General features: G+C 46.1%; 1 long non-coding RNA gene across 1 annotated transcript; it reads right to left on the bottom strand.

Annotated features, from left to right (window-relative positions):
- Positions 1–6,434: 6,434 nt before the first annotated feature.
- LOC119879127 lies at positions 6,435–14,545 on the bottom strand. The gene is made up of 3 exons (XR_005387342.1): positions 14,493–14,545; positions 8,302–8,370; positions 6,435–7,485 (listed from the first exon to the last, which is right to left on the bottom strand). It is a non-coding gene; the product is annotated as an uncharacterized LOC119879127 (long non-coding RNA).
- Between the last annotated feature and the right edge of the window lie 6,476 nt (positions 14,546–21,021).

The raw sequence follows: 21,021 nt of genomic DNA, 5'->3' as shown, positions 1-21,021 counted from the left end.
TAGGAAGCTTAATTGGTATTTCTGGCTCTTGGATGCCCCTGCGCACCCCCAGCTGTTACAGCCAAAAATGTCTCCATACCATGTGTTTCATTTCATTGAACACTTAGCATTTCATTGAGAAACTGACCATGTGCCAGAGCGTATTCTAGGTCCTGGGAGTTCAGGAATCAATAAGACAGTGAAGGTTCCTGTTCTTGTGGAGTCTACATTCTAATGATGGTGTGGGAGGTGGGAGTAGAGGGAAGGAAGATCAAAGTGAACACAGACAAGGAAACCGACCATTGGGTTTGATAAGTTTGATTATTCTTCTGTAAATTAGACCTCATGGAGCATTCTTACATTAATATGACTTACGGAGAAATTTTAACTTCTGTGTACTGCACCATCCAGAAAACCAAATGGCAAATGAAATGAACTTATGTTCTTTCCCCATCCTTTTTACAGAAAGACTTACTTTAGGGACTTCACAACTTGATCAGAGATGGTTTCATAGGTCTTACATTTTTAAGGAAACAGACATTAAATAAATGACAATCACAAATCACAAAAATCTCTAAACATGCCCTAGGTTCCATAAGGAAAATAGCTTCATTTGTAAACCAAGGAAGGCTGTCTCTAATTCTCTCTGCATTTTTAATCCAGTCTCACTTTTCAACCCTATTACTACACTGAAACTGTTCTCAAGGTTACCAAGAACACCCTTCTGTGTGGCTTGAGCTAGGAATGGATGCATAGGTCTCCTCTTCCTAAGCCCATCAGCAGGAGTAGACTCAGCTGAGCACTCTTCCAGGATTCATCTTCTTCATTTTGGCTTTCAAGACACAGCAAACTCGTGCTTGTTTTCCAAACTCATTGGCTTCTTGTTCTGTGTCCTTTGCAGGTTCCTTTTCTTATTGTACACCACAGCTCAATCCCTGGGTCTCTTTCTTCTCCATCAGTACTCACTCTCTTGGTAATCTTGTGGCTTTAGTACAGTCTACAAGCTGGCAACTCCCAAATGTGTACCTTCTTGAACTCTAGACTCATATACCTAGCTGCCTCATCTAGAGCTCTAATTAATGTCCAAGACATCTCACAAACATAACATATCCAAAGCTGGGATGTCCTTCACAGCCTTCTCTGTCTCTCCACAGTGATGGTTCCTCTACCCCTGACATCCCACAGTCTCTCAGCAAATCCTGCTGGCTTTTCCTTTAAAACAGATCCAGAATCCATCATCTTTACATGGATTTTTGTAATAGTCTCTTAAGTGGTGTTTAGCTTCTAACCGCCACAATCCCCTCCCCCCACACTCCCAAAACATCGGTATTTAATACAGTAGCAAAGAGATTCTTCTAAAATATCCATCAGATCATGTTACTCTAATGGTTTAATGGTTCCCTATCTCAGTAAAACCAAAGCCTGACGGTGACGTCCAGGGCTCTAGAAAATCTGCTCCTCCTCCCACCCTTCTTAACTCATCTCTTCCTACTCTTCCTTTATGTACTCTGTTTCAGTTATATTGTGGTTTTTCTATTGTGAAGTCCATCCCCACCTCAAAACCCTTGCAGTTGCTGTTCTGTCTACTTGGAATGATTAATTCCCATATACCCTTCATCCTTCAAGTCTTCGTTAGTGTTACTTTCTCAGTGAGGCCTGCTCTGGCCCACTATTTAAAATTACAAGCCTTTCCCACACTCAGCACTTTCTAGCCCCTTACCCTTATAGGGGTTATACTCTTTTACCCAAAGTATGCCACTTTGGCTTACTGAATATTTTTGAAATAAAGATTCTTGAGAAACAAACAGCAAATGCAAGAACACTGGCCCTTCTCTGTCCCTCTGAAAGGAGATTATAAATCTCCCACGTGAAAGGTGTCCTCCCTGTACTAGGAGGTTAGAAGACATCCATATGACCAGAGATGGGATTTAGGGCTAGAGACTATATAAACAAACCTTTTTACTTCTTTACCTATTCACTACCCCCCAAGCTCAAACCCCTTTGTCTTGTTAATTTTTATAAATGTATTGTTTCTTTGTCTAAAAGGTTTAAAGGCTTCCTGCTTTGGTCACTTCTTTGAGTCACCCTTTTAATGCGGCTCTTGTATGTATGAATTAAATTAGTTTTCTCTTGTCAATATGTCTTAGGTCTATTTTATTATTAGACCAGCCAAGGAATCCAGAAGGGAAGAGGGAAATTTTTTCTTCCCCTGCACCCTGTTTGAGTTGTTTCCCAGTGTACTTACCATCTAAATATTACATAATTTACTCATTCACTTTGTTTCTCTCTCCTGACTAGAATGTCATCCTATCAATTTCAGATATAGGGATCCCTGTGTGGCACAGCGGTTTGGCGCCTACCTTTGGCCTGGGGCGCCATCCTGGAGACCTGGGATCGAATCCCACGTCGGGCTCCCTGCCTGAAGGCTGCTTCTCCCTCTGCCTATGTCTCTGCCTCTCTCTCTCTCTATCTCTCTCTCTGTGTGACTATCATAAATAAATAAAAATAAAAATAAATTTAAAAAAATTTTCAGATATAGCAAAGATTTAAAAGAAAAGATAAAATAATTATCCTACATAAGATTTTCATTTGAAAAGAATGCAACAGAAAACAAAGCAGGAAAATAGACGTGTGGAGTAACATCAGAAATAAGAACATCCACACTTCTTATTCTGGAGGTTCTAACAAAATATGTATGTAAGAAAAAGAATACATAGAACTATAAAATTTGAAAAGGAAGTGATAAATTACCACTTTTGCAGATAATATGATTGAAGATACAGAAAACTCCAAAGGACCTATTGGGAAAGCTATTACAAAATATACAGAAATAAGACAATTCAATAAGGTGGCTGGGAGCGAAATTAATATGTAAAAGTCTATTGCTTTTATAAGCAACTACTGACTAGGAGTTGCAATTCAAAAAAAGGCCCCATTTATAATAATAACCACAAAAAAAGATTAAATATCCAGATTTTTTTTTTTTTTGAAGAAAACTTGAAACATTACTAAAGATATAAGACATGAAAAGGCATGATACAGGCACACCTGGGTGGCTCAGTTGGTTAAGCATCTCCTTCAGATCAGGTTGTGATCTCAAGGTTGTGAAATTAAGCCTCCTCCCTACCCTATCGATCCACCCTCCTTGTGGAGGCCCCCCACTTTCAGCTCCACATTCAGCAGGGAGCCTGCTTCTCCCTCTCCCCCCCCCCCCCCACTGCCACTTATGCTGTCTCTCTCTCTCTCCTCTCATAAATAAAATCTTAAAAAAAAAAAAAAAAAGGCTTGACACATCCTCAGAGACTTGACATTGTAAACATGACAGTTCTCCCTTGGTTAAGCTATCTATGAGGACTAGTGCTAAGATATCAGAGATATTATAACAGTATAATTAAAACAGTGAGATACTGTCTGCAAATAATCAGTGTATCAAAAAAAGAAATGTAGAAACAGACTAAAGTGTAGATGGGAGTTTAGGATATAAAGGTGACACTATAATCACCACCAAAAAGTTAGTTCATTCAGTAAATAGTGTTGAAACAACTAGGAAAACCATTAAGGGAAAAAATAGGTTTGTGGAAGGATTTCCATCTAAAATGAAACTGGAAGACATGAAATAGAGAACCTCACGTGCCTTTTAGAAGCATGGAACTTAAGAACTGAGACTGGTTTTCCATAAATGCCTGATTTACAGAGGATAGACTTAGCTCCTGACCAATGAACATCCACCAAGAATCTCTCCCCATCCTTATGCCAATGAACTTAGTTGAACTCTAGCTGGACGCACACCCCTACTCCTTGCCCATGAATACAGCCCGCCCCAAATCCTTAACAAATTCACCTGTAGCTTGCTAGAGCATGCATTTCCTTTTTTTTTTTTTTTTTTTTTTAAGATTTTTATTTATTTATTCATGAGAGACAGAGGCAGAGACACAGGGAGAGAAAGCAGGCTCCATGCGGGGAGGCCGATGTGGGACTCGATCCTGGGACTCCAGGATCACGCCCTGGGCCAAAGGCAGGTGCTAAACCACTGGGCCACCCAGGGATCCCCTAGAGCATGCATTTCCTGAATTGCAACTCCTCTGCTATTCCCAGAGAGACTCAATTTCTGATAATTTGAGCTTGCTTCAGTTTACCTCTTTCTTTAGGTTAACAGATTATTAGATCTCCACCTTAAAATTCATATCTAATAAATTCTAGCTGATTCAAAGATTTCACTGTTTAAAATAAAACTATAAAAGTTCTATAAATAATGGGAGAGGTTTTTAAAATCATTTCAGAATAAAGTAACTTTTTCTAAGACTGGTGCAGAAGCCACAAAGGAAAAACCTGATATATTTAACTACATAAAAATTTAAATTTCCCCTTGGCAAAAATGGTTATGAGATGCATATACCAAAAATTAAAAGACAAATAGAAAACTGGGTTAAAAAATATTTACAGGGATCCCTGGGTGGCGCAGCGGTTTGGCACCTGCCTTTGGCCCAGGGCACGATCCTGGAGACCCAGGATCGAATCCCACATTTGGCTCCCGGTGCATGGAGCCTGCTTCTCCCTCTGCCTGTGTCTCTGCCCCCCCCCCCTCTCTCTCTCTCTCTGGGACTATCATAAATAATAAAAATTTAAAAAAAATAAAAATAAAAAATAAAAAATATTTACAATTAACGTCACTGTCTGCAATTTGTGATTTATAAAAGGAAGTATTTATTTGGCATAGAGCTTCTAAAAGCCTTGAAATTTCCTAAGAGCACTAGGAACATCTTCTGCTGGTCTTTCAGTGGGTTTCTAAATAGTTGGAGAGCTGCAAAAGTGAAAGGAGTGTCTTGTTCATAACAAGCCCCTTTCAGGGGTACTTGAGTTTGTTATTGAGGTGACTTTTGGAAATCCCCTAAAGATAGGAGCCGGTTGCCTGCAAGACCAGCCATGTGACTTAGAGTTGGAACTCACAGTCCACCTCTGCCAACCTGTGGTGGGCGAAACTGGGCAGCTAGGAGATGAGTGGGAGCGAGATTTCATTGTACAATCCCTTTTTACCTTTCGAATTTTGAAACTTGGCTTTTTTTTTTTAATTTTTTTATGATAATCACAGAGAGAGAGAGAGAGAGAAAGGCAGAGACATAGGCAGAGGGAGAAGCAGGCTCCATGCACCGGGAGCCCAACATGGGATTCGATCCTGGGTCTCCAGGATTGCGCCCTGGGCCAAAGGCAGGCGCTAAACCGCTGCGCCACCCAGGGATCCCTGAAACTTGGCTTTTATACCTATTCAGGTATTACATTTAGGAGCGCCTGGGTGGCTCGTCAGTTGAGTGTCTGCCCTCAGCCCAGGGCGTGATCCCAGGATCCGGGATCGAGTCCCTCATCAGGCTCCCTGCATGGAGCTTGCATCTCCCTCTGCCTGTGTCTCTGCCTCTCTCTCTGTGTCTCTCACGAATAAATAAAAAAATATTTTTAAAACAAATATTATATTGATTTTTAAATTATTTATTTGAGAGTGGGGGAAGGAGCAGAGGGAGAGGGACAAGCAGACTCTACACTGAGTGTAGAGCCCAAAGTGGGGGGACTCGATGAGGGCGGGGGGCTTGATCTAAGGACCCTGAGATTAGGACCTAAGCCAAAACCAAGGATAGGTCGCTTGACTGAACTGAGCCACCCAGGCACCCCTACATTTAAGATTTTAAAAGGCAAAGCAAAGAACATGCAGCTCACAGATGAAGCATAGTGCCCAAAAATCATGTGAAAAAACAGTCCACCGATCAGGGAAATAGAAGACAAACCACCGTAAGAGACTCTTAACCAGAGGAAACAGACTGAGGGTCACTGGAGGGGAGCCGGTGGGGGATGGGGTAACTGGGTGATGGGCATTAAGGAGGGTGCGTGAGGGATCCCTGGGTGGCTCAGTGGTTTGGCGCCTGCCTTTGGCCCAGAGCGCGATCCGGGAGACCCTGGATCGAATCCCACGTCAGGCTCCCGGTGCATGGAGCCTGTTTCTCCCTCTGCCTGTGTCTCTGCCTCTCTCTCTCTGTGTGACTATCATAAATAAATAAAAATTAAAAAAAAAAAAGAGGGCGCGTGATGTTACGAGCCCTGGGTGTTATATAAGACTCATGAATCACTGACCTCCACCTCTGAAACTGATAATACATTATATGTTAATTTAAATTTAAAAAATAAATGGTATATTTGCAAGCCAGAGTAACAAGAATAGAGATTGTTTATATCCAATCTTGGCAGGAGTGTGCACAAATGGATATACCAATAATGGGCAAATATGGGGAAAAGCATTCTTAGTGGTAACTTGACCCAATAATTTTGACCCCAATCATCTTTCCTACAAAAATATTCATATGTGAAAAGTTACACGAGGGAAGGTTTATTTCATTTGCTTTTTAAAAAAGATTTTATTTGCGAGAGATTGAACTGGGGGGGGGGGGGGCGGGGACGTGGAGCAGAGGGAGAGAAGCAGACTCCGCACTGAGCAGAGAGCTGGAGGGACATGAGGCTCCACCCCAGGACCCTGGGGTCACCCCCTGAGCGGAAGGCAGATGCTCAACCCCTGAGCCCCCCAGGTGTCCAGGTTGTTAGTTTAAACCCTGTGTGTTCTCCTGATCTCCTACAGGACCAGTAACTCTCCGGTAATGGTTCAAGGACTGGCTACTTGAGTGGCACTGGTCTTTGTTAACTGTCTTTATTTCTTCAGTTCTCTCTTGAACCCACACACCTCTCTGGCTTTTGCTTCCACTGCTCCCCAGAAACTCCTGCTGTCAAGTAGTTGACTGGAGGCTTCCATGTTGCTCAGTACGCACCCCTCCCCATGCTGGATCTCAGCAATCACATCCGAGTTCATGCCCTCCCTAATGCACTTTCTTTACCTGGCTTCCAGGGCACCACGAACGTTTGGCTCCTTCTCACCTTCCTGGTAATTTCTTCTCAGTCTCCTCTGCTGGTTCCCCGTTTTCTAGACCCAGTTTTAACATTTACATACAGCCAAATTCACTGTTGGTGTGAAGCTCTGTGACTTTTGAAAAAAGTGCAGCGAGAGTTGTATGACCAATACCACAAGAGTAATAGGTTGACAGGGGAGGCTGAGATGAGGTGAGGGTGGGGGGTGCTAGCCACAAATGTGTGAGTAATTTGTTACAGCAGCAATAGGAAGGCATTACAATAATCAAGATAAATAACTTCATCAGCCTTTGCCCCCAAAATATCAAATTCTATAGTCCCTTTGGAATTAAACCCTTCCCTGATTAATAACCACTGACGAAGACTGACCTGTTTGCCATCTGCCTAGTCTTGTCTTTTCCAGAATATCATATAAATAGAATCATAGAGTGCGTGGCCCTTAGGTCCGTCTGCTTTCACTTAGTGTAATGCATCTGGGATCCATGTATGTTATGATTATCAGTAGTTCGTCCCTTTTTCTTGCCGAGTGGTGTTCCCAGGGCATACCACAGTTTATCCGTTGCATTTGGGTTGCTCCCCGTTTGAAGCTCCCTATGAATAAATGTGCTGGAAACATTTGCATTAACGTTTTTGTGTGAACTTCATTTAACTGATGTTTTCATTTCATTTGGGTAAATACCTATGGGAGAGATTGCTGAGCGATATAGTAGGTATACCTTTAGCTTTATAAGAAATTGCCAAACTATTTTCCAAAATAACTGGACCATTTTGCATTCCTACCAGCAGTACAATAAAAATTCCAGTTTCTCTGCATACTTGCCAGTCCTTGAATTATAACTTTTGAAAAATTTTAGCTCTTCTTACTAGGTGTATAGTAGTAACTTACTGTGTTCTTTATTTCATGTAACCAGTGACGAATGTACGATCTTGAGCATCTTTTCGTGTGCTTATTTGCCATCTGTTTGTGTTCTTTGATAAAATGCCTGTTCTAATAATTTATCCCTTTTTTTACCAGGTTGCCTGCTTTTTTAGTGCTGGTTTTTAAGAGTTCTTTTTATATTTATCTGCCCCTTGTGTGAGCAACTCAGGAGTACTCTGGGACTTCCTAGGGGTTTACGCTGTAGTCCCATTTCTCAAAGCATTTGCTTTGCTTCTTCGGGTTGTTCCCTTATGCTCAGCTCTGTAGGGTGAGGCTGGAAATAGTCACAGAAAGGGAATTCCCTTCTCCAGTTGTCTCCTCCTTTCCTCCCCACTCTGACTCCCTTTTCGAATTACCTGTGGCCAGATAGCTGGGGTTTTCTTGCAAATTTAACATCCTGTGTAATTGTGCCATTCTGAACAAATGGGCCTACACTATGGACAAAGCAGCAAGGGAGAAAAATAACAGGGGGATCCTCCACCACACCTTGCAAGGAACGGTACCTTTTCCTGGTTCCCACTGCCTGGGAGTGCAGATCTCCAATTAGAGTTAGGTCTGGCTTCTGGGCAGAACTGGGAGAGAAGGAAAAAGAAAAAGAAATCACATTCTCTGGGGTCTTTTTCTTGGTCCTCTCACAAGATGGACTGCTCTCCGAGTTTCTACTGTCTTTGATTCATTATCTCACTCACATTACCCTGGGAGATAAAGGGAAAAGTCCCAGGAAAGTCACTACCACCTTACCGGTCGCTCTTCAGGTATAACTTCCCCACCCAGCCTGTCTGCCACTATTTACTTTTTGGAGGACTCAGATAATTGCATTTGTATTTTGTCCAGGTTTTTAGTTGAAATCTGGAGAGATAAGCTATGGCTGGCATTCTGGTTGAAACCCAGTTTCTAACTTCCTGAATTTTCAAGGTTCAGAGAGCCTTGGGGTTCAGTCCTGGGCCCTCTTCTCATCTGTTTGCACACCTTTCTGATTCCATCCAGCATCACTGCCTAAATAATTCCCCAATACTATATTGCCAGACTTTCTCCTCAACTCCGGAACTGCTGGTCCAATTGTATGGCTGACACTTGGATAGCTTACAGACAGTTCAAAATTAATATGTTCGGAACTGAACTCCTGATCTTCCCTACCCCAAGCCTGCTCCACCGATCTTCCCCATTTCAGTAAATGGCAAGACCATACTTGCCTGTGTTCAGGGCAAAAAAAATCATGTCCTCCTTGGTGTTTGAGAGACACAGAGAATCAGCAGTTTGTGCACTAACAAGTAGTAATAAATAATACAGAGAACACTAACCTCAAAGGAGGAAGATTAACTTGAGAAAAAGTAACGTGAGTAGAAAAGGAAAAGCGATCAGAGAAAAAAAAGTCACCAGAACATTCACTCTCATAACTTAAACTGAATATTCAGTTAACAAAAAATAAAGTAAAACTAAATGGGAGGTTTGGAGAAAAAAGACGGCACGTGTGTCGTTGGGATGGAGAGGTAGAGGTTGGTAGACAGTGGGTGAACCTGAGAAAACAAGTAGCAATAGAAGAACATTATTAAGAAATATGGAGATAAATACCAAAAGATGCTCTGAAGAGCTAGAAGTAGTTATCTCTGAGAAAAGAGTAGTCAGGCAGGCTAGAGAATGCAGTTTTTTATAAGTTGTATAGAACTTTTTGGCTTTGGGATCCCTGGGTGGCGCAGCGGTTTGGTGCCTGCCTTTGGCCCAGGGCGCGATCCTAGAGACCCGGGATCAAATCCCATGTCGGGCTCCCGGTGCATGGAGCCTGCTTCTCCCTCTGCCTGTGTCTCTGCCTCTCTCTCTCTCTCTCTGTGACTATCATAAATAAATAAAAATTTAAAAAAATATAAAAAAAAAAAAGAAAAAGAACTTTTTGGCTTTGAAGTATACGCATGTATAACTTTTATATAATAAAGACAGTGGAGGGGGATCCCTGGGTGGCTCAGCGGTTTGGTGCCTGCCTTCGGCCCAGGGCATGATCCTGGAGTCCCGGGATCGAGTCCCACATCAGGCTCCCTGCATGGAGCCTGCTTCTCCCTCTGCCTGTGTCTCTCTCTGTCTCTCATGAATAAATAAATAAAATCTTAAAAAAAAAAGACGGTGGAGGATACATGCCAATTCTGTTAGATGATTACAGGGGTTCTTTTGTGGACTTAGTCTTTCATTTTCTTTTTTTTTTTTTCTTAAGATTTTATTTATTTATTCATGAGAGATGTAGAGAGAAAGAAAGGCAGAGACACAGGCAGAGGGAGAGGTAGGCTCCATGCAGGGAGCCCCACGTGGGACTGGACCCGGGGATCATGACCTCAGCTAAAGGCAGAGGCTCAACCGCTGAGCCACCCAGGCGCCCCAGTCTTTCATCTTCTAAATTATATATTCCTATAACACTTGAATTTTCTTAAGGAGCATATATTTATGATAGTGTTCTACTTTAGATCTACTTTAGATCTAACACATTATAGATTTATTAGTCAGGGAACAGAAGATATCTATCTTCCGTCCCTCTGAAGATCCCTGACTAATATACTTCATACTTTTGAAAACAGAATAGTATATTATCAATATATATTATCTATATAGAGAGAAAGGAGATACCTATATATAAATACAGAAGCCACACATATTATGAGGAAATGGCTGGTGATCTGCTGTTTACAAACAGAAATCTAAGAAAGCCAGTGGTGAATCCAAAGGTAAATGAGAGATATAGTTCAAGTAAGCAGGAAAAAAAAAAGTGAATTCCTCTGTCCTCTGCCTTTTTTATTCTATTCAAGCCCTCAACAGGTGGGATGAAGGCCACCACATAAGGGAGGGCAATCCTCTTGTATCCATCCACTGACTCAAATGCTAATCTCCCCTAGAAACACCCTCACAGTCACACCCAGAAACGTTTAATCTGGGCACCCCATGTCCAATCAGGTTGATATATAACATTAACCTTAATATAAAAATGTTAAGAAAATATCAGAGGTGCACCTGGGTGGCTCAATCAGTTAAGTGCCTGCTTTCAGCTCAGGTCATGATCTCTCAGGGTCCTGGGAGTCTGGCTCCCTGCTCAGCAGGAAGTCTGCTTCTCCCTCTCCCTCTGCCCCAACACTGCTCATGCTCTCTCTCAAAAAAATACATAAAATATATATATATTTTAAATTGACTACCATTTTTATAATTTTGGCACATCCATGACTAAGCATGACTTGAAACGCAGAACCCATAAAATTTTAAATGTCTTACAGTAATTATATCAAGAAAAACATTGTAATGAATATGTAGATAAAAATGTAACTATGTAGTTTAAAATATAGTCTATCAGATAGGAAATCCCTCAACCTCTCATGAGTTTAGAAGCCCCAAATCTCATCCCATCTGTAGAGGCCACTTGTGGGCAAATAGGCTTGAGGGGTGGCATGCAGAAAGGGCCCACGGGCCCCCCTTGGCCAAATACCGACAGGCCCATCAGGTGACCCACCTAAAAAGATCCATAAGCTGGGGATCCCTGGGTGGCTCAGCGGTTTAGCGCCTGCCTTTAGCCCAAGGCGCGATCCTGGAGTCCCGGGACGAGTCCCACATCCGGCTCCCTGCAGGGAGCCTGCTTCTCCCTCCTCCTGTCTCTCTCTCTCTCTCTCTCTCTACTGTCTATCATAAATCAATCAATCAATCTTAAAAAAAAAAAAAAAGATACATAAGCCTAACTGACCAATGGGCTACTTACACCTGGGCAGTCACCAAAAACTGGAAGATTCCATCGGTCGCCATGCTTCCTCATCCTCCCCCTTTAAATGCAGCCCCCACCCACTGGCTTGTTGCAGACAGCCCCTCCTCTGGGGTCCTGCTCACTGCTCCCCTGAGGTGTATTTAAGAAAGTTCTCTCTCCTTCATTCTGTCTGGTGAACTTTCACCTCCCACCACCCAATCAATCGTTGGCCCACATCCGATGGAGAGGCACCCTCTAGACACCACACCATTCATCCTCTTTACCTTTTTTTTAAGTTAAGGAATCACCTGTCTAGGTTAAAGACCAAATATTCCTCTTGTGGTCTGTATTCCATTCTCTTTCCTTCTAAGCTTTAAGACCGTGGTTCTCAATTTTGTATTTCTGGACCCCTCCACACTTGTAGGTAGGGGAGGAAAAATAATCTTCCATCCTCCTTCCTAGCTAGTCCCTGCTCCTCAGTCTTCTGGCAGCTTCTCAGCCAGTCCTATGAATTTTGTGATTTTTCACTATATATTCTTCTCTAAGTTTTCTTTTTTACTCCCAGAGCTTCAGGTTCTTTTTTTTTTTTTTTTTTTTAATTTATGATAGTCACAGAAAGAGAGAGAGGCAGAGACACAGGCAGAGGGAGAAGCAGCTCTATCTCCATGCACCGGGAGCCCGATGTGGGATTCGATCCCGGGTCTCCAGGATCGCGCCCTGGGCCAAAGGCAGGCACCAAACCGCTGCGCCACCCAGGGATCCCAGTGCTTCAGGTTCTAAGCACTTACCGAGGCCTCCTAAATTTAGATCTCCAGCTCACACCACTGATCTGAATGTCAGAGTTACAGAGCCAATGAGCCAGAAACCGGACTGCATTCAGTTCCCTGCTTCAAGGCCCTCAGTGGCTTCCCAGTGTTCTAGAATCCTTAATATGCTTGCAGGGATCCTTATGGTCTACTTTCTTCTAATTTTCCTGTCCCTAATGTTGCCCTTATTACAAATTAGTTCACATAAAAAGACTTGATGTTTCTATGCCAAGAAGTCACTACAAATTAAAAAAAAGCACTGTTTGTGGAGGCCGAGAAAAATTAAGGCCATCCCACCTCAAGTTTAGCATTAGCACAAGTACAGCCATCTTAGTTCCCTGTGAATAAGAGCTGAACTTTAAGGGGAAAAACTGCAGAATGTCCTCAATGTTCTCGGCAGGTAATCCCATATCCCAAAGACAACAGAGCCCAACGCCCCTGGAAGAAAGTCCCATCTTAGAATTCCTCCACCCCTTCTGGAAATCCCCTAGACCAGCCTATAAAAAACCCAGCTGTGGGGATCCCTGGGTGGCGCAGTGGTTTGGCGCCTGCCTTTGGCCCAGGGCAAGATCCTGGAGACCCGGATCGAATCCCACGTCGGGCTTCCGGTGCATGGAGCCTGCTTCTCCCTCTGCCTGTGTCTCTGCCTCTCTCTCTCTATCATAAAAAATAAATAAAAAATAAAGTTTTAAAAAACCCAGCTGTAACCCACTTCGGGGTCCAAGTCCTTGCTCCGCTGTGTCGGGCACACTTGGACCCAAGCTCGAGCTCGCTAATAAACCCTCGTGCTCTTGCATCGGTGTCAGCTCCTTGGTGGTTTCTCGGATTCGCAATCTTGGGCACAACAGTTACCATGCGTGTAGGGGGGTGAGTGGGTCTCCTGTATCGGTAAGGGATTAGGGGAGAGGGTTACACCAGTCATCTCTATGTGCCTATTTTCTTTATTAGAGTGACCATGTTATAGTACCAGAGAAGTTGTCAAAAATAGTTGATGGGGGGGGGGGGGGGCACCCGGGTGGCTCAGTTGGCTAAGCACCTGCCTTCAGCTCAGGTCGGATCCCCGGGTCCTGGGATTGAGTCCCATGTCGGGCGCCTCCCCCTCCCCCTCCCCGCTGCTCCCCCGCTTGTGTTCTCTGTCGAATAAATAAAATCTTTAAGACCCTCTCTCTCAAAAAAAAAAAAAAAAAAAAAAAAAGTTGCCCAACAGAAACAAAAGGAAAGCAAAAGGTAGGTTCGTGATTCATATATCTAAAACCAGGAAACAGGCAGGAGGGAAAGCATCTTTTCGTGCACTATCGCGGTAAAAGTGTGTGAAGCCAGCACAGAGCCCACCTGGGGACTGCTCAGGACATGGGCCTGCGCTCAGCTCTTAAGACGAGCCAACGGCGCCGCCTTCGGCCCAGGGCGTGACCCCGGGCCCGGATCGAGTCCGCGGCGGCTCCCGCGTGGGGCCTGGGTCTCTGCCTCTCTCGCTGTGTGTGTCTCGTGAATAAATAAATAAAATCTTAAAAAAATATAAAATAAAATAAACTAAAGCCAACCAACAGCTTGAGGACGGCCCGGGGGTCTTCGTTCGGGGCGGCGAGGGCGCGTGAGGGCGCGCGGGGCGGCCCGGGGCGGTGCGGGCGGACGCCGAGGCCGGGCCCTGTGGGCCGGAGCCCCCCCCGTGCTGGGAGGCCCGCCCCGTGCCCCCCGCGGAGCAGCCGGAGGGGACGCCCGGGCCCCACCCCCTGTCCTCGCCCTCCCGGCCGCGGGGCGGACCCGCGGGAAGCCGCCGCCAGGCCGCCCAGGACTCCGGCGGGAGCTGTGCCGCCCGGGCGGTGACCCGGCCCCGGGGCCGTCCACACACCGGCGGTGACGGGCCTCCGAGCCCGGGCGGGAGCGGGCCCGCCCCTCCTCAGGAGCGCTTCCCGGGGGGGGACTGGCCGCCCACAGCCGCGGGCCTGACCGAGCCGCGGGCCTCACGGTGCCTCAGGCCTGACGGTGACTCGGCCTGACCGAGCCTCGGGCTGTGGGACCAGGAAATTTAACAAAATCCCCCCCACCCCTGGACAAGCAGAGCAGGACTGACTCCACCTGGTGCTGCCCCCGCCTCTGCCCACCTGCGTAGGGCACTGCCCCACCCTAGGCAAGCCCGGGGCACACCCTAATCGGACGCCGGCTCAGGGACAGGCCCGCTCACCTGGATCCTCTAGGTACGCGGTGACGCAATCGGCCGCCTGCGTGCGGACCGACGTGACTGCGCAACTTCCTGCGTATCCCGTGGGCCACGGGCCGCCATAAGCTGCTGCGCCTCTGAGTCTCGGGGTCCGAGTCCCTGCCCCGCTGCGTCGGGTGCGCTTGGACCCAGGCTCGAGCTTGTGACTAAACCCTCGGGAGTTTGCATCCGTGTCGGCTCCTCGGGGTTTCCCGGATTCATGATCTTGGGCACAACAGGGCCTGACGGTACCCGGGCCTCCGGGCCTCGGCCTCACGGTGCCATCCTCAGGCCTCCCGAGCCGCGAGCCTCACGTGCCTCCTCAGCCTCACGGTGCCTCCTCAGGCCTCACGGTGCCTCCTCAGCCTCACGGAGCGCGCGGCCTGACGGGCCTCGGACTGACGGAGCCTCGGGCCTCCCGGACCCGCAGGCGTGCAGTCCCCACAGCCCAGGCCTGACGGCAGCTGCCAGGACCCGCCTCCGTGGAGCCGACGCCGGTCGGCAGCGGCGGGACCGGCTCCAGCCCGTGGGAGCCGAGCGTGCGTCGGGCCAAGCTCCGTCCCGGGGCGACCACGGCCTCCACGCCACCCCCAGCGCAGAGCCCCCCCCGCGCAGCCGCGCCCCTGCCGCCCACCCACCGCCGCCTGCACAACCCCCGCGGGCCCACGGCCCGGTCACCAGCCCCGCGACTCGGAGGGACTCAGAGCCTGCCCCCGGGGAGGGACGCTGGGGGGCTCAGGGCGTGACCCCGGGGTCCCGGGATCGAGGCCCGCGCTGCGCTTCCCCTCGGCCTGTGTCTGTCAGGAAAGAATAGAATCTTAAAAAAAAAAAAAAAAAGCCACATGCCACCCCAAAATATGCCACTGGTACGTGACTTACTGTGAGATGAAGGCAGTCGAGCCTCGGCAGAGTCAGGAAAAGCCCGACTTTTAGGCGTCCCCGTCCTAAGGGCCTCCACGAGCCCCGTCGCGCTCACAGCATAGTGGGGCCCGGAGAGCCACCAGCAGAGGGAACGTGCCCCCTGACAAAGCTTCTCCGCCCAACACGGCGACCTTGTTGGCCAGGTTTTCCCACTCCCCTTCCCAGGACCTGCCTCTCCCAGCGGGGAAGCCCCGGGCTCCTGCTCTTTTGAGGTGGGGATGCTGTGGACGTCGTCGCAGTCGGCTGGTGGCCCTTGAGGCTATCTCTGTGACACTCCGGGGCACAAATATGGAACCAGATCTTTTCCCTGTTATTCCACCTCAATTTAATTCTTAGACTAGTCACTGGGCCTAAAAGGACAGAAGGAACATTTTTCCTCCCCTACAATCCCAAATTCTTAGCATCAGGTAAATAAGGACTATAACATCCACGTAGACCTTTGTCTACCACAGAACGTAAGGAAACCTCAATTTTGAAGCTTGAAACATCGTGTTCCTGATGGCCCAGAGTTCACACACACCCAATTTGGTCTGCTTTTTTCATCCTTGGTCCTAAGGTATAGAGAGGGGAGGAAATACAATTTTCCCTCCGTCCTCCTAGTTCTTGGCTGAGACTCCCCTATAATAAAAAAGCATTAACAGAGAAAAACAAATATGTTTTACAGTATGTGTACATCTGGATACAAGGAGATAGGACTCAGGAAAACTGCGGGACTCCCCCTCGGGCTCGGGCGCAAACCACCACCAAATACCATCTCCAGCAGCTGAAGACAAAAGAAAGATGGTGGGGGGGGTGGGGGCAGTGTGAGGAGGTTTAGCAGGGAAAGCGCAGGAGACAAAGGCTGGGTTGTTGTGCAGATTTGTGTCCCGGCCTTCTTCAAAGATCAGGGTTTCTAGAAATTTAGCCATGCCCTTCTTCCGGTACAGACAGCAAGAAACCCTAACAAATGCATATTTCTCTGAGGACTGTAAATTTCCCTCACAAAAGGACAACTTCCATTTCTATTATCAAAGATTCTCCTGCATTTGCTGCCTTTCACAAATCATTAGCTTGAAATAATCCTTAGGCTGCGGAAGAGCTTATTTTGGGATGGCAAATTCCCAATGGATGGCTCCTCTTCCACCGCCCCACGTACTGAAATAGCCTGTCGAGTAGTGGGATCCCCCTGTCGAGTAGTGGGATCCCGTCAGTAACATCAGGACATGCAAATTTAAACAACAAACGCAGAAAAATATTTTCAATATGCTACCTCTAAACAAAGACTACCTACAAAATAAGTAAAAAAACCTGAACTCCCAGTGGAGAAAAAGAAGCATAAAAATGGCAGTTATGGGAAACACAGAAACGTAATCATTTAAAGAATTATAAATTGAAAAATAAGTTCTCCCCCCTTTAAGTGCTTATTGTATTGGTAAGATTTTTAAAAATACCATTTTGGCTTTAGGAGGTAGAGATTCCAATACTGTAGACAAGTGAAGTAGAAATACTTTTTTTAGCAATGCTGAAATATCAAACATTTTTTAAACTTTGCCCTTATTAATGCCACCTATCCTAATTCCAAAGTCACATGTTAAAAATGAGAAAATAAAAAAAAATAAAATAAAAAATAAAAAAATAAAATGAGAAAATAGGCTCCAAATGGTGTAAGGCCCAGTCACCAAGACTTAACTAGTTCTGGCTTCAGGAATGGAGTCTGTCCATCAGGAATCACCCAGTTAATCTACCTGAGGGTCCCTCGCTACCCCCTAAAGGAAAGTAAGCTTGTGATGACCAACCCACTTGTTTGCCGGTAGAATTTCCTGGTTCCCGCTCCCTTCTGCCTATAACCCTTTCACTTTGTACAGCGCCTGAGAGCTCTTTTCCGTTAGACTGGAGTAGGTCTTTAAAATGTATTCATCTGAGGGGCACCTGGGAGGCTCAGTCTGTTGAGCATCTGACTCTTGGTTTTGGCTCAGGTCATGATCTCAGGGTGCCTCATCGGGCCCTGCGCGCAGCACAGTCGCTTGAGATCCCTCCCCCCTCCTCTGCCCCTTGCCCTGGCTTGTGGTGTTTCATAAATAATAAATAATAATAAATAATAATAATAAATTTTAAAATAAAATTTACTCATTTGAGTCTTTCTTAAAACACACATAATTTTTTTTAGATTATTTATTTATTTATTAGAGACACACAGAGAGACAGGAAGAGGGAGAAGCGGGCTCCACGCGGGAGCACGACGTGGGACTTGATCCCGGAACTCCAGGATCACACCCTGGGCCAAAGGCGGCACTAAACCGCTGAGCCACTGGGGCTGCCCCACCACATAATTTGAACAAATATTCAAATATATACAAAGCTATTCTCTTCAGCATTGGTTTGAACTTCAAGTAGAAACATTAGAAATCTCGTCAGTACGGGTTGAATGGACGATGTCACATATGCGTTATGCACATTCTTTATAAGAGAATAACAAGCAGATTTTAAAGAAAGATGTACTTTCTTTAAAAGATGTGCTCATCAGTACTCAACGTAGGGACAAGAAAGATGCAAACAATACATTGTAGAATGAAAAGGTTGACTTCTCACTCTCACCACTCTAGTCCCAGGAATTCACTCCCCTCCGCCCCCGGCCACTGGACTAGTATACTCAGAATTTTGTATTCTAGAAAAAGAATATGGTACATACATGACGTACTGGGTCAACATCCCCAGAAGAGTCAGAGAAAACACTTCCTCATCAAACACAGTGATGTTTATGGAGAATGCCTAGGTTTTCAAACCAAGTAAGATAATTAAAGCTATCCTTTATGGATTATCCTTTACGGATTTTAAACAACTTCCTGCCCGGTGAAGTTTTGCCAAATACCTTTTGCACCAAATTTATCACAAACTTGTTTTACAGCTGTTTGAGTTTCAGACCCATGGGCGCTTCAGGATGACCACATGACCTGGAGCCTGAGTCGACCAGGGCCGGCCATTCCTGCCTCTGTTTACACAGATGCAGGATTTGCAAAGTGCTCAGTTGCCCCAAATCCTTCACTGGGCCCACAGGACCCCTCGAGGTCTGACCCTTTATCTACCGCCCCACCTCCCCCAAGCTGGCCTCAGTCCAGTTCTTCCTTCACGTGCTCCAGGATGACGAACTTTGGCCCCAGCACGTTGGCATACTGCCCACCTGGAGTCGGGCAAGCTCTGGCTCTGGCCCACCCATCAGTCTCCTTCCTTAGTTCCTCTTCTTCCCTCTGATCTCACACATCCCCTCTGGCCTCAGTATCCTAGTTCAAGGTTCCCCTCCGTGAACCTGAATCACTGTTGTGGTTTTCTTTGAGATCAAGCTGTTTTCCACACTAACCATCAAGACAGTATCCTTATTTTTCCTAATTGATCCTTAAGCAACCAGGTCAGGAACTCATTAAATATTTGTTGGATTAGGTCCCCGGTGCTCCCTTACAAGCTCTGGGACCTTGGGTAAACTACTTAACCTCTCTGAGACTTAATCTGCCCTCTGTAAGAAAGCTGACCGGTTAAATTAAGGAAGCCCAAGGCCATGCAGGGCCCGACGGTCAGGGGTACAGGGGCCCCTGGCTCTCTGCCCTCCGCTCTCCTCACCACAAACCACTTCTCACTGAGACATCCTCTGAGGAGATTCCACGTCAATGTCAGACCCACCCTCTGGGGGCTTCATCACGCAGATATTAATTCCGCTTTAGGGCCGGTGGGACCTAGGTATCTGTAGCAAACATTTCAGGTGACCGTGAGCAAGGTTGTTTGAGGGCCAGGGAACCATGACGTGAGACACGTGTTGTGAAATAAGCCAAAGCCCAGCTTGTAGCTCCTGATGAGGCGGGCTTTCTCCAGGACCCTGAGTACTGAACTCAGGGGGCCACGGGCCTCACCACCCCAGCCTCCCGAATCCGCACCCCCCATCTCCCATCCCGGGGCTTACCTGAAGAGCGGCCTCTGCTAGGGCTCCTTTAGCAGCGCAGAGAGCCACGCACAGATAGAGGAGGGAACAGCTGACAGGCCCCCACCCAGCACACAGGGTCCCTCCTATAGTGGGAGGGGCATGGGCCAGGGAAGGGTGGAAGGGAAGGGTGGGGGGGGAGTCCTGTAATTATAGTGAGCACTCAACTGTCTTTGGCCTAAGAGCCATAGAGTCTTCCTCATAATAACCATGTGGGGCAGTTTCATTCATTTGTTCATTCATTCATTTTTATGTATTTATGTCTGTCTGTCTGTATGTATTTATTTAGAGAGGGGAGGGGAGGGGCAGAGGGAGAGGGAATCTCTCATGCAGACTCCCTACTCCTGCTGGAACCAGAGAGTCACAGGGCTCCATTGCAGAACCCTGAGATCATGACCTGAGCAGAGTCCCAGGCTTAAATGAACCACCCAAGCACCCCACTCATTTTATTTATTTATTTATTTATTTATTTATTTATTTATTTATTTATTTATTTATTTCTAAGACAGTGAAGAAGAGAGAGAGAACAGGAGGGAGTGGGGCAGAGGGAAAAGCACTCCCTGCTCAGCAGGGAGCTCAATGAGGAGTTCCATCCAGCGACTCCAGGATCGTGACCTGAGCCAAAGGCAGACCCTTAACTGACTAGCCACCCAGGTGCCCCCTCTATTCATTCATTTTTAAAAGTAAGGTCTTCATATAAATAACCACACACACATGAAAAATGCTCAACATCACTGGCATCAGGAAAATACAAATCAAAACCACAATGAGATACCACCTCACACCAATCAGAAGGGCTAAAATACCACCTCACACCAGTCAGGAAAAAACAAATATTGATGAGGATATAGAGGAAAGGGAGCCTTCTTACACCATTGGTGGGAATGTGAACTGGTACAGCCACTTGGGAAAACAGTGTGGAGGTTCCTCAAAGAGTTAAAAATAGACCTGCCCTACGACCCAGCTATTGCACTACTAGGTATTTACCTCAAAGGATACAAACATCGTGATTTGAAGGGGCACTTGCCCCCCAATGTCTATAGCAGCAATGTCCACAATAGCCAAACCATGGAGAGAGCCCAGATGTGCGGGGTCAGATGAACGGATAAAGAAGATGTGGTGTGTGTCTATGTATACATATGTACATACACACACGTGTACACACGTATGTATAATGGAATACTAATCAGCCATCAGAAAATGAAATCTTGCCATTTGCAATGACGTGAATGGAACTAGAAGGTATTATGCTAGGCAAAATAAGTCAACCAGAGAAAGTCAATTATATGATCTCATTCATATGTGGAATTTAAGAAACAAACACAGGATCATAAGGGAAGGAAGAGAAAAGTAAATAAGACAAAATCAGAGAGGAAGCAAATCCTAAGAGACTCTTAATTATAGGAAAACTGAGGGTTGCTGGAGAGGAGGTGGGTGGGGAGATGGGGTAACTGGGTGATGGGCATTAGGGAGGGCACATGATGTAGTGAGCACTGGGTGTTATGTACAACTGATAAATCACTGAACTCTACCTCTGAAATGAATCATTCGCTATATGATAATTAATTGAATTTAAATAAATTTTTTTAAAAAGGTCTTCCCCCAATGTGGGGCTTGAACTCAACCCCAAGATCAAGAGTCATGAGT

This window comes from Canis lupus, unplaced genomic scaffold (genome assembly GCF_011100685.1).
Source record: "Canis lupus familiaris isolate Mischka breed German Shepherd unplaced genomic scaffold, alternate assembly UU_Cfam_GSD_1.0 chrUn_S311H471, whole genome shotgun sequence".
Taxonomy (NCBI): domain Eukaryota; kingdom Metazoa; phylum Chordata; class Mammalia; order Carnivora; family Canidae; genus Canis; species Canis lupus.
Note: the sequence above shows the minus strand (reverse complement) of the source record. Positions and strands in the feature narration are given on the sequence as shown.